This window comes from Eriocheir sinensis, unplaced genomic scaffold (assembly GCF_024679095.1).
Source record: "Eriocheir sinensis breed Jianghai 21 unplaced genomic scaffold, ASM2467909v1 Scaffold1378, whole genome shotgun sequence".
Taxonomy (NCBI): Eukaryota; Metazoa; Arthropoda; class Malacostraca; order Decapoda; family Varunidae; genus Eriocheir; species Eriocheir sinensis.
Window position 1 is genome coordinate 31,141 of NW_026110715.1, and position 13,261 is coordinate 44,401.

General features: G+C 54.3%; 1 pseudogene; it reads right to left on the reverse strand.

Annotated features, from left to right (window-relative positions):
- Nucleotides 1-596: 596 nt before the first annotated feature.
- LOC126989915 (uncharacterized) lies at nucleotides 597-12,930 on the reverse strand (annotated as a pseudogene).
- Between the last annotated feature and the right edge of the window lie 331 nt (nucleotides 12,931-13,261).

Genomic DNA, 13,261 nt, shown 5'->3' on the forward strand with positions numbered 1-13,261 from the left:
TGTGTGTGTGTGTATGTGTGTGTGTGTGTGTGTGTGTGTGTGTGTGTGTGTGTGTGTGTGTGTGTGTGGACGGGGAGGGGTGAAAGTGAGGGTAGGAGAAGGTTGGGTAAGGTGAACGGGGGGCGGCTTGGGTGGTGGGAGAGAAAGGGAGAAAATGAGTACTTGAGAGAGAGAGAGAGAGAGAGAGAGAGACGAATAAGGAGATGAGGGTAGATGCTTTAGAGCCTAGCATGTGGATCGCACGGGCCACGAGGGCGGAGGAATGCGAGTCACCTGCATAAATTACACGTCAGAGAGACCAAACAAATTTCATACACACACAAACGGACCGAGAAAGGAAGAAAAAAAAAGTACAAACCATTCACATTTGAGGCTGAGGTAAGTGGATGGAGATAAACAAACAAACAAACAAACAAACATCACCATCAGCACCAAATGAGTGAAAGAGACGGAAAGTATAATGGAATAATTCTAACAGATGGATGGAAGGGGAGAGAGGGAGAGGGAGAGAGAGAATGGAACGTGGAAAAAAATGAATGGCGGCAAATAGCTCTAGGGGAAAGAATGTAATAAACACACACACACACACACACACACACACACACACACAGACACACACAAGAGATACTACGAAATGAACGGCTTGGAGACAGGAAAAGGGAGTAAATGAACGGCCTAACGTCGCTAACCAGAGCATTTTTTTTCTTTTTTTTTGTAGCACACACACACACACGCAAGAGATACTACGAAATGAACGGCTTGGAGACAGGAAAAGAGTGTAAATGAACGGCCTAACGTCGCAAACCGGAGTATTTTTTTTCCTTTTTTTATAGTACTGTTGCTAGAAAGGGTCGCCGCCTCCTACAGGTATCGCGTTCTCCCCGGCCAGGTGTGCAGGGAGGAGGGGCCCGCGAGCCCTCACACCTGGCTGCCCGGCGCCCCCTCCTGCAGACTGTTAACGGTTTATTGATCGATGCTATACTACGTGGGTGGGGGCGATCACGGGCGAGAGAGAGAGAGAGAGAGAGAGAGAGAGAGTGGTGACAAGTGACTGGCACTCAATATAAGCGGAAGAGCAGATATTTCTAAGCACACAGAATTATGTCAGTCAACAACCACTTAATGATGATGCAATATACGTACACACGCACTCGACTTATCGTGTGTGTGTGTGTGTGTGTGTGTGTGTGTAAAGAGCGAGGGAGGAACGAACAACAAGTCAAGTGAACTGCCTTAAGGAATGACGTGGGAGACGAGGAAGGAGAGACTAGCGGCCCTTTCCGTTACGATTAACAAGTCCAGCCTCGATCTACTAGCACGACTTGCTTATGTTGGTACCCTTGGTGTGCGTCCCTCCTGCTACTGGTGGCACGCCTGACGGGGGTGAGGGAGCTGAAGTTGTTTCTGTTTTCTCCTCGAACAAAGCTGATGTTGCTCCGCCCTCAGCCGCTTGCTTACCACACTTGCTAACATGACGAGCAGCTTCGACGCGCGTTACGGTTTCCTTTCCCTTCACTTCTGCGTAGCTAACTCTTATATGGCAATCAGGGGGGCCACCAGAGTCTCGCCATTAGGTACGCTGTGCAATGAAGGAACTATTATGTACTGGAATGACTGAGACACTAACTTTATCGCCTGTCACGGATTCTTTTTCTTATTTTTGTTTTGGTATAAGTAACACTGAAAAGGCTAAATAGAAGAAGCACCAGTCTCGCCATTAGGTAAGACATGCAGTGGAGGCGTCATCATGACAAGTTAGCTTCATCGCCTGTCAAGGGTTCCATTTTTATTTATTTTGGCACAGACAGCAGTTAAAAGGTAAACAGGAGAGTCATCAGAATCCCGCTGTGGTGACGCGTGATTGAGGTCACGCCCTTGTGTAGCGGCCTGACCTCGACAATTCAGCTTCATCACGTGTTATGATTTCCTTTTCCCTTTGCTCCGGCACAGGTAACTCTCTACAGGTAAACAGAAGCGGCACCAGAATCCCACTTTGTTTTATGTTAGGCGATGGATGCGTTGGTGAGGTGAGCAAACCTTAAAAAAAATAGCTTCATCTCGTGCTATGATTTAATTTTCCTTTTACTTTTTCCTACTTTACTCTCTTAAGGTAAACAGAAGTGGCACCAGAATCTCGCTTTGTGTTAGGGGCCGATGGATGCGTTAGTGAGATCCCTTATGTAGTGGGCTAACTTCGACAATTAATCTTCAACGAGGGTCACTGTTTCCCATTCCTCTCTTTTTCTGAGTCGGTAACAGTCTAAACGCAAACAGGAGCGGCTCCAGAACCCTGCCTCTCGGTACACAAACTGATGCCGGCGCTATTGAGGTCACGCCCTTGTGCAGTGGTTTGACCTCGACGAGCACGGCGCCGCGACAAGTTTATTATGCATCACACACACCTAACTGAACGAATGGCGCGTGTTGTGTCCTGCAGCATCTCTCTCTCTCTCTCTCTCTCTCTCTCTCTCTCTCTCTCTCTCTCTCTCTCTCTCTCTCTCTCTCTCACAGCAAAACGCTTCACAGTTACACGTTTAGTGACGAAGCACTGTAATACTTAGACTGGCGGGTCGCAAGCACGATGGTCAGTCAACTCCCCCTCCCTCCCTTCCTCTCTCTCGGCTAAGTAACGGGAGATGCAGGCGTGCTCCTTATGCTACTGTCATGGGGGGTGGTCAGGGCCCCCGCCGGCAGCCTCGTCACACCAGGGAGCGATGTGGGTGCCGAGGAGGCGGGGAGGAATGCACGGCCCCTACACGTAAACTGATTAGGTGCAGTACTGTTTTGTGATAGATCTTGTTTGTGCGTGTCTTTGTGTGTGTGTGTGTGTGTGTGTGTGTAGACTTGACTGGTGCATGAGTGTGACTCATGGGAAGGGAAACACGTAACAGTCAAGGTGGGTGACTGTAGTGGTTACAGAGGAATGTATCGCCCGTGGGTTCCTGTGAGTGTGAGAGCACGACATCTTATAAGTCACACTGGCATTGACCATTACAATCAAGCTTCTCGCCGACGTTTAGTTTAGTTTTCAGGCAAGGCGCCCGCACACTCCTCTCGAGCCATAACGTCTCTTAGACGACACTCAACTTATTTTTTAGCGCGCGCGAGTACCTCCATATGAGGCAAAATTACTACGACTTACGTAATTATGTTTTACATTGTTATTTGCATAACTTTGTTTTATATTTCTGTTTGTTTGACACACCTCACTTAACCTTCCATATCATAAAACTAGGTTAAATTCAATTAAGTGAACAAACACACGGCAAGAGTCTTCAATGCCTGGACATGACATCACAGTGACGTCAGTATAAGACACGGACATTCTGGAAAAAAAACATTGACCCTGAGGTCAGGGTTGAAAATAAACACACGTGTCTTACCTTGACGCGCCCAGCTGAATGTGTCCTTCCTGAAGGAAGAGAGCCCCGGGGTGGAGACGGTACGCTTGGGAGTGGTGGAGGGAGGAGGTCGGTACCCGGGGGCGTGGTACCTGGCGGAGCGGGGAACCGACGAGCCCATCCCCGCCAGCCTCTCCAGGGTGGAGGCCGGGGAAGATACGGTGGTGTGCGTGGAGGTGGTGACGGACGGAGGAGTTTTGTTGAGTAGAGCGAACTGAGATCGAGGGAGGGAGGCCGTGGAGGCCACCTGGGTCGGATTTGATCGAGGTAGAGTAGTGGACCGCACCTCCGGGGACATGCGGTCCTTGCTGGTGTCCGGCATGGACGACCGTCGCGCGTATCGGAAGAAGTTTAACTTGTTCGGCTTTTTCTCTTCCTCTTCCTCAGGGCCTGAGGAGCCTTGGAGGAGCCTCAGGACCCGGCATTCAATGAGCCACGACTAGACGCCGCCAAGCTGCCTCGGCTGCTGGTGGTGAGGGAGCCTCGACTGGAGGCGTTGAGGCGAAAGTTTGAGGAACTGCTACAAATGTGCCGATCGAGGGAGTCTGAGGCCTTGAGTGTGGAGTCTGAGTCTAACTGCTCGTAGCTACTGGAGAACTCTGAGGAGCGAACACGGTCGAGCAAGTCACCAAGTGATTCTGACCTCTCCCCTGTGGCCTTAACATCCTCCTGGTGGATTTTTTCAAGGCTCATGTGGCTCTTTGCTTTCCTTGTCTCCTGCCTCCGGGCGCTGCGGCGGGTGCGGGGGACGCCGTGGTGTTCTCGAGCATCGAATTTATCTTCGTCGATAGTGACGCTCTGCCACACCTCCACCTCGTTGTTGCTGCCTTCCGTCACGAAGTATTGGATGTTGGTGACGCCCCGCTCCTCCAGGCTCCGTTCAGATGACGCACTCTGCTGGGGCCGAGCGGCGTCTGGACGTATCTGGTGACGGGGAGAGTCGTGTGAGGCGAACACCGTGCGCTGACTCTCCAAGGAGGTGAAGTCTTCGGCTGAGGATCGCTCGCTGATAACAGAAAGTGGCCCCTGTCCCTGTCTCTGGCTGCGGGCCTTGGGGGTGCCTGGGTCGGACTCTGGGGACTGTTCGGTGTCGGTGGGGCTGTCCTCAGACTCGAAACTGGTGCTAGTCAATGAACTTTTGTCCAGTGAGGAGTCTGAGATGGACTCTACAGACTTGTGCTTCCTCGGGAGGAAAAGTGGAACCTTGGGGCTGGAGGTGACGGGGTGGCCGCCGCTCAGTGAGTCGTCATCGCCGTTCTCGCTGCCCGACACCTCGTGCATGAGTGCCACGAGCCTGTTGCCGATGTGGTGCATTACCTTGGCCAGGAGGGAGGAGAGGCACCCTGGGAGCCAGAGCCAATGCTTCCCAGTCACTGTCTGGCTTGAGGCGAGAGATGGAGGACATGAGCCGCTGGTAAACGAAGACAGTGTCCTTGCTGGAGGGCGACGCGTCTTCTGAACTCTCTGAGCGGGTGAGGGAGTGAGCGCTGTCAGTGTCGCTCGGCTCACGACTCTGATCAAATTTCTGAATTATTTGTTGACACGAGGCAGAAATTTGTTCTTGGAGGTCACTTCTCATTTCAGGATCAGCCTGATCGAGCAGAGCATAGGCGCCCTCCAAATCACTGCTCGTGTAATCTGAGGAGTCGTAAGAGTCGCTCCAGGTGTCCTCGGAGCTCAGGTATTCGACGATCTCCTTCACCTGCTCGTCGTTGATGCCGGGCACCGTCTTCATCAGGTTGGTGAGCTTCGCCTCGAAGGCCAGCAGCTGAGGCGGCTTCACTCTTTGTCCCTTCGGGGCCTCGCGGTTGTTGCTGATCATCGTCTTGAAGAAGGCGCGCATCTTGTTCATCATCATGTTGGTCTCCTCGTCCGAACTCCAGTTGTTGAAGGAATCTTTCCGGCAAATCTTGTTTCTCATCTTATCGGGGCAGAAAGGCGTCAGGTCGACGGAGGAGCCCGTGCTGGACCTTGACACCTTCCCGTCCCCGCTGCTTCGCTCCTCCGTCTCAGACTTGTTGTTGTTGCTGTCGTTGTCAAAGCTGTCACCTTTACCTTCGCCATTCTTGCCCGTTGACACCTGTAGGCTGTCCGTTCTTTTTGAGGACGCCTCGCCGTCGTCCACACTGGACTCCGAGGAGGAGCGTCCTTTTTGATCTCTGGAGTCTTCAGGCTTGTCTTTCAGAAGGTCATCCGAGCTGCCAATGAATCCACTGTCTCGACTTTGGTATTTCCGGTCAGAAAGGTCCCCTTCTTTTTCCATCCTCTCGTCACACTTATCTCTGAAGTCTTTATCAAAGTCTATTGTAACGCGTTTCGTCACCTTTTCTCCTTCGTGCATCAGTGACTTCAGTGCCTCGGCGTTCTTTAGCTCACTCAGGTCCTCCCTGTGATCGGCGTCATGCTGCTGTTCAACAACTTTCAGTTCACTTTTATCACTATCCGATTTCTTGTCAGAATAGTCGCCAGAGTTCTTTTTCTTTTTCCTTCTTTTTATCGTGTCAAACTGACCATCTCCCTTGTCAAAGGCTGTTTCCTCAGACTCCGTGGAGGCCTCGTCCTCCCCACTAACCATCGTCCTCTCCACGTCGTCCCCTTCTGAGTGATGAGAGCCGTCGCTGGGGGCTCCGTCGTACCTGTCACCGCTAGACACCAGGCATCTATTGGCTACTCCTGTACGAAACCCCGAGGCCGCCTCATAACAACCTTTTTCCTCAGCTGTTCTGGGCTGGGAGAACCTTCGGAGTCACTGCCAACGGAGCCACTTTCGTCTGTGTGGAGCTCAGAATCCTCGCCCATTGACCTGATGGAGGGCTGTCGCTCGAACATGAACTCTGTCAAGAAGTATTTCTCCAATCTTGATGACGCGAGCTCTGCCGGGTCTGTTTCCTCGTCATATTTAGAATCGATGTCAACCCCTTCGCTGAAGATGGAGCTCGACGTCTCTGAGAAGGTGTCGCTGTACTCACTCTCCTCATTGGCGTACTTCTTGGGGTCGGCGGGTCCGTTGCCTAAGTCGAAGTAAAATATTTTCTAGCTCTGAAGGGTCAGCTTTCAAAGAATCTTCCTCCCTCGGCTTCCTCTCATAGTCGCTCTCCTCACAGCTCTCCTCAATGATGGTGTGGGCGTGAAGTCAATAGCTCTGTTATAGTAACCCCGAAGTTCGTCCTCTCTATCGCAGGCTTCGTCACCTGAAGATTCACTGTAATTAGACTCGCTGTTTATTGACTCGCCGTCCTCAATTGAATCAAATCTTCCTTCCACTTCACGATCCATGTAAATGTCTTCCCGTCGAACTCATCTCCTCGGCGAAGCTTTGATTATTTTCGTCGAAGGAGACGTCTTCTTCAAATTCGGCCTCGTCAGGAAGGAGACGGCTCTGTCTCCGTCCTCCCAAGAGTCAGCCTCCTGTGGCTGGCTGTTGAACTCATCCCGATGTCGATGCCATGGTGCTCCTCGTAGGCCAGCAGATCCCCTCAGGTGGTCTGGAGTCTGGGCTGGACTTATTGGACTTGGTGCCGTAGGAGACTCCACAGACTCAGGCCGCTCAACTTTACGTCGACGGATCTCAGGCGTCTTGTTGAGCCTCCGCAGGGCGATGCAGGAGTCTGTGCCTAAGGTGAGCGTGAAGTAGTTGGCAAGGCTGGAAGAAGATTCTGTCGGAGAACGACGGAATTGTTGTTGTCGTTCGCGAGTAGTGAGTATCATGGACTGCAACTCGCTCACCTGACTCCTCCGGGCAGGCGACGCACTGCGCGAGGAGTCTGGACTAGTCACGTGTACTGACATGACGTGGCCGCGCCGCACGTCACTCGTCACCTCCAGGATGGTCACGTCATTACCATCTTTCTTGATGTTACGGTCCGTATTGCTGCCCTCAACATCAGCATCGAGATCTTCACCCGACTCAGCCCCCGACGACCCCGTCACGACGATGCAGGTGGGCTTGATCTGTACGTCAGAGTCTGTGGAGTCTGACCTGATATAGATCCTGCCCTGCGAGGCCAGACGATTGCTGTGGTCGTCTTCATCGACGGACACAATGGACACCAAGTTCCCTCCTCACTGTTGTCTGAGCACTGCGACTCACTGTCAGCGCCCTGAAGGACCGAGTCAGCTGATGAGGTCCGTCTGAGTCACAGCCCTTGTCGTCGTGGTCGCGGCGACGTTGTTGTTGAGCAAATCTACGCAGCTCGGCATGCAGCTTTCCGCCCTCTACTACGGTGTCGGCAGAGTCGCTCGCATCGGCGTCAGATCTGTCGATGTCCGAGGAGGAGGAGACGCCGTCCGAGGAGGAGGACCTCTTGGCGCGTCAGGGAGGGTACTGGGGCGTGTGGCGGGACACTATCTCGGGGAACGCACCCGCCGCACAGCAAACCTTGTCACTTCCTGCCCCGCTCCTCGCTGCCCACCACATTGACAGGGATGCTGACGCCGTCGTCCTCGTGCTGACTGTCGTTTCCTTCAGTCACACTGATCTTCACCACGTTGCCAAGGTCGTCCCTTCCTCCTCCTCTCACCAGCACTCGAATGGCCAGACTCGCTGGACTCTCCCTCACCACTCAACTCCTTCACTTTGGTATCACCACACTCGAGTATCACGTCATCGCCCTGGCCGTTCACTTGCTCTGGATCCTCAGGCTCCGCGGCCTCTGTGCAAACGATGCTGTCACTGTTGGGAGCGGCGGGAGGCGCGTGCAGGCCCGCATGCGAGTCATGAGTTACTGCCGTGTGGCCGCCACCACTGAGAGCAGAACCGCTGTGTTCCACTTGCTCACTTCCGGTGTCGGCACTCGTGCCAGCAGATTCAGAGCTCTTACCCGACACAGCCGCCGCCGACTTACTTTCAGCATCAGACTCCGGCCCTTCACTTTCTCCGGAGGTGGTCTTTACTCTCACTTGGATGCCAGGCACGCTCGGGCCTTGAGGCAAGGCACCCTTTCCCTCTTCCTCCTTTCTCCTCCACATCCCTTCACAGAGTCCATCAGTCTCTCTTTCAGTCTCCTCAGATATCTCGAGCAGCTGTGTGTCTTCTTTGGTGGTAGCAGCGTCATCAGTTGACGATGGTGTGTCTTGTGTTCTCTCCTTCGGCAGGTGACTCCATAGTTCCTGCCCCAGCTCTTCCTGAATTGCCTCAGAGCTTGATTCACCTGCCACCTCCTCCTCCTCCTCCTCTTTTTCAGTGGCTGGACTTTCAGGAGCGCCGGTGTCAGAGGGTACTGTTGCATCAGCTGTTACTGGCAGCTCCTCACACACTGGTGCCGCCCCGTCGTAACCTCAGTCTCCACGTCTTGAGCCGCTTCTACTGAGCCCGTCACTTCTTCCTCACACTCCACGTCAAAAATATCAGCAGAGCTTGGTTCTTCTGCCTCCGGAGTAATGTCAGCCTGAGGAGCAGTTTCATGGTCCACAGCTGGCGCCTCAAGCCAGCCGTGGCCTCGCTCTCAGCCTCTCCCTCACCTGGACTCACTACATTATTCAGCACCAAACTCTCCGCGCTGCTCCCACTCCCAATCTCCTCCTCGTATTTTCATCGCTACCATCCTTTCCCTGAATTTCTTCATAATGCTTCCTTCACATCCTCATGTTGATCACATTTTCCCCTCAGCACTTCACTAGTCCTTTCCCACACTTCCTCCGCCACACAGACTGCGCCGCCGTCACCCACCTCCGCCAGCACACCTGAGGCTTCCCTCCCTCCCTCACTCAGGTACGCCTCGCCAGCCTGCACACAGCTGCTACCTTTACACTCGCTCTCCTCTCGTCCTTTTCACTAGAATTTACTTTAAAACTATCTGCTTTATCCACTTCATCCTTCACCTCCGCATTATCCACCTCCTGGGGCGGAGGCGTCCTCAGCTGCCGTCCGCCCTCCGTTTGAATAACAGTGTCGTTCAATGTGAGATCACAGATTTGTTGATTTATGGCCTCCACCGCCACTTCTTCTCCTCCCTCCTTCTTCCTCCTTGATAAGGCCAGCCTCGGCCGTCCACCATCTCGAGGCTCACGTCAGGGTTCACAGCCTCCACGGGCGGCTCCTCGCCGGCTGCTGTACTGGGCTCGAGTCCTCAGGGCGTCCGTGTCTGATTGAGCTAAATCGGACTCAGATGAAGATGACCTTGTGAGGTTGTATTTTTTGCTGACGTGCTTGTCCTCGTCGGTGTCGCTGTCCCCGGAGGATGAGGAGGAGTCATTTTCCACTTGCAGGAGGCCCGGGACAGACTCCTCCGGGCCGCTGTGTTCTGCCTCCTCCGCTGCCTCCACCCTCGCCGGTGATGTCGTAGCTCCGAGACACATGCACGTCTTCGTCTGTGTCCTCACCTTCACTCGTGCCACTCGAGGGCGCCTCCACACCCTTCCCGAAGTTGAGAAGGAAGGGCGGGGCAGGAGACGGGCTGGAAGGCGCGTCCTCCACCTGGATTACTCTTTCACAGGCGTCGAGGTCTCCGTCTCCTGCAGGATGGAGCTGGTCCTGGGGGAGGGTGACCTGTGGAGGGCGTGCTGCGTTCATGGCTATGGCAGGGGAGGGCTGGGGCAGTGGTGCTGGCAGGCGTGTGCTGGGCAGTGCGTGCGTGGTGTTGGCTGCTGCTATGCAGGGGGACCAAGGCGCCTCCTCCTCCCCACTCCTTGGCCGCCATGCTCCCTGCTGCCCTCTGTTTCTAATACACGGATTCCACCATCTTTGCGTTCATTTTCACCTTCACTTTACTCACAACACCTCCCCGCGTTCACTAGGGTCGTCTTTGTACTCAAAATCACTCATAGACTCCCCCGAGATCACTACTGACACAGGAACTGTTCTCCAGAGCCTCTCATCCGTCTCCAGGTCGGACGGGTGCGCGACTGAGTCTCTCGACTGAGCGTGAAGTGCGGTGGAAGGTAGGGTGAGGCAGCTGGGGGAGTGGCTTACCCCCTCGCTCCCGGCCCCCACCTCCCACCTCTCTCAACCCTAACACCGCCGTCACCTCCACCTCTGCCGCAGGACGCGCTGTATCCTTGCGGCCTTAGCTGTATCCTTCGTTATTGTTGGTAATCTAGTGGCCTGTGTGGCGGGCTGGCGGTGAGAGGGCCTCACAGCAGCCTGGCGGAGGAGAAGGCTGTTCTGGAGACGCAGAGGCTGGCGGCTCCTCAAAACTGGAGGTGAGGACAGCTGGGTCTGGGTCAGTCTGTATACAAATGTCCAGCTAGACTTGCGCACAGGTGTAGTACCCGCCGGTGCAGGCGCAGCTCTCATACTGGCGTCGTGTTCACAACCTCTCTCGTTGGCTTGGTTCTCCTCTGATAAGATAATCGAGATAAGGAGGGAGGAACATCAGGGGCCGGGCGTGGACGCTGTTGCGTGTGCAGGCAGCCACAGCCAGCGGCAGGCCTGGGTTGACACCGTAGTAATTCTGTATTTCCGTTAAGACTCTATTGCGATATTCTCGAAGAGCAGGAGATTCTTGGGGAGTGCCCGCGTCACGTGCTTGGTCGTGGCAAGACACTTCACTCGTGGACCGTTCAGCCGAGTTGCAGGTGGAGTTGTTCAGCCTGAACCAACGCCCGCCGGTAATAGCAGTGAGCAGGTTCTGAAGGGGTGAAGGCGCCCATCAGGGCCGCCTGGAAACGAGCCTCAGCTTGCACTGCCTCCGTCTGGCGCAACATAGCGTGAATATCCCTTGTATCCATAGCACCCAGGGGGCCCAGGATGGGTTGGCTGGGGACGGGCGTGGCTGTGTCGTCTGTCTCCGGACTCTCCGTGCTGACCCCACTGTCATGCCGAAGGTGGGAGGGGGAGCTGGCGGGAGAAGGCACTCGGAGTGACAGTTCGGCTTCGCTGTCCTCCTCCCCCTCAGATCCACCACCGCTCAGGTACTCGCCGTCTGTCATGACGCAGGCGTCCACACGGGTCGGGGCAGTGACGCGCGGGGCAGCGCCCTTCGCCCGCCGCTGCCGCCCCGCCTGAGACTGCGACTCTAGTAATCCCAGTCACTCTCGTCGATGAAGCCAGAGTTGTCAGTCGTTCACGGCGCTCATACTCGACACCCGCCTCGAGGTGAGCCAAGTGTCAGAATCTATGGAGGAGTTCAGCTCAGAGTCCGTAGAAGAGTCAGAGCTGATGAAGACCAACTTGTAATCATCGCCCTCAGGCTGTATTTTTTCTGCGTCCAGGACAATGTCAGAGGCGGTGTCTGAGTGGCGCTGCGTCGAGGAGTTGTCGGAGTGTCGGCCAGACGATCGGTCATCAAACTCAAGCTTGGTCGTGCCGTCACCGCCAGAGTCGCTGGGCGAGCTGGCGGGGCGCCGGTCCTGGGACGCCGCTCCAAGATGAGTCTTCGACCAGAGTGGCTGGAGTCTTTGGAGGGACTGGGCGGGGGCTTGAGGTGTTCGCCCTGGAGGAGAGGGTGTTTCTTGGGCATCATATTTTCTACCGTCATCTGTATTCCCTTTTCGAGTTCACGAACGTAGCGTGAAACCTGACCGGAGAGAGAGTCCTTGCTGAGCGGCGGGGGGTCCTCCTCGTCCACCCTGCCTGAACCCACCTGGAAGGACCGGCTCCGCCTCACGCCCGCCGGGTTGTGGGAGGCTTCGACCGACCCGTCGTGGCATAGCCTTGTGGGGACAGAAAACACACAATATCTACCATTGTCTTCCATGGAGAAGGATGTGAGAATGTACAAGGTTCATGAAGACTTCCGGCAGTGTGTTGCTTGGCGTGGGATTTATGGCAGGGTACAGGATGGCCAGTGTTCTTGGTTAGGAAGACTATGAAGGCTTGCGTTAGTATGTTCCTTGGCAAGCGAGGCAAAAGCAGGCTCAATTAGTATGTTTCTTGGCGTGCAGCTGTTAGCGAGGCTTGCATTAGTTTGTTAGTTGACGTGCAAAGTTAGGAAGGCTTGCGTTAGGATGTTGTTTGGGGTGCGATGAGGCGGCAGGCATAAATAGGTTAGTGATAATCATGCTCTTGAAGTCACAGGTTCTTCCGCTGACGAAGGAACGGAGGCACATGCAAAGCTACAAGGGAGTGTTGTAAACTTAGAGCAGGAGGACAGACCAAATCGAAACAGTTCCTAAACTATGGAATACCGACAACTGGCATCTTAAAAGTAATTACATGCTGTTAGCTAACGGAAAGTAAGCTGGTTCAACAGTTCAAGCAGCAGTGCAATCTGTTATACTTGTTACAGACTTCACAGCACTGCATGCTGAACAGAACCTTCCGTACTGTTTAGGAATGGAGAGTGAACAGGTGCATGAGAAAGAGGTTAGTGAGGCTGAAGTATCATGTTGAAGGTTGTAGGCTTTGAAGAGAGATGCTATGCAGACTAACAATGCCCATCGCTGGAAAAGTCATCATTTCAATCAAATGCAAGACAAAGAAGCTTAACATTGCCCTGACACCTGCAATGACAAGTCAAGAGAAGCGACTCATGCCCCGTCAATTCCTCTCGACTCCCCTCACAAGAGGAGGACACGAAACTATTAACAGAGGCAGCAACCAAGAATGAAACCAACGTCCAGTCCAACACAGCGCCAGCACCAGCACCATTTTGACACCTTTCAGCAAGCAAGGACGTCCCCGCACCGTTCACACCCCTCTACTGCAAAGGTTCCGTTACTATCCTGCCCAGCCAGTCACTGCTCAGCCTACCACCACCACCGAGCAAAGGGCAACACTCCCGTCCTACCATCATAACACCCACTGGAGCCACCCACCACCACCCTCACCTCGCTCCCACCCCCATGAATGCCGGGTGGGCGGGGCGTGGGCGGGCATAATGTCCGGGTGGCCGCGGGACACACCCAGAAGTAAACAAGGCAGGCAGGTGACGCAACGCCCCACACCTGCCTCTGCATTGTAATTAGAGCGACGCTGTTAA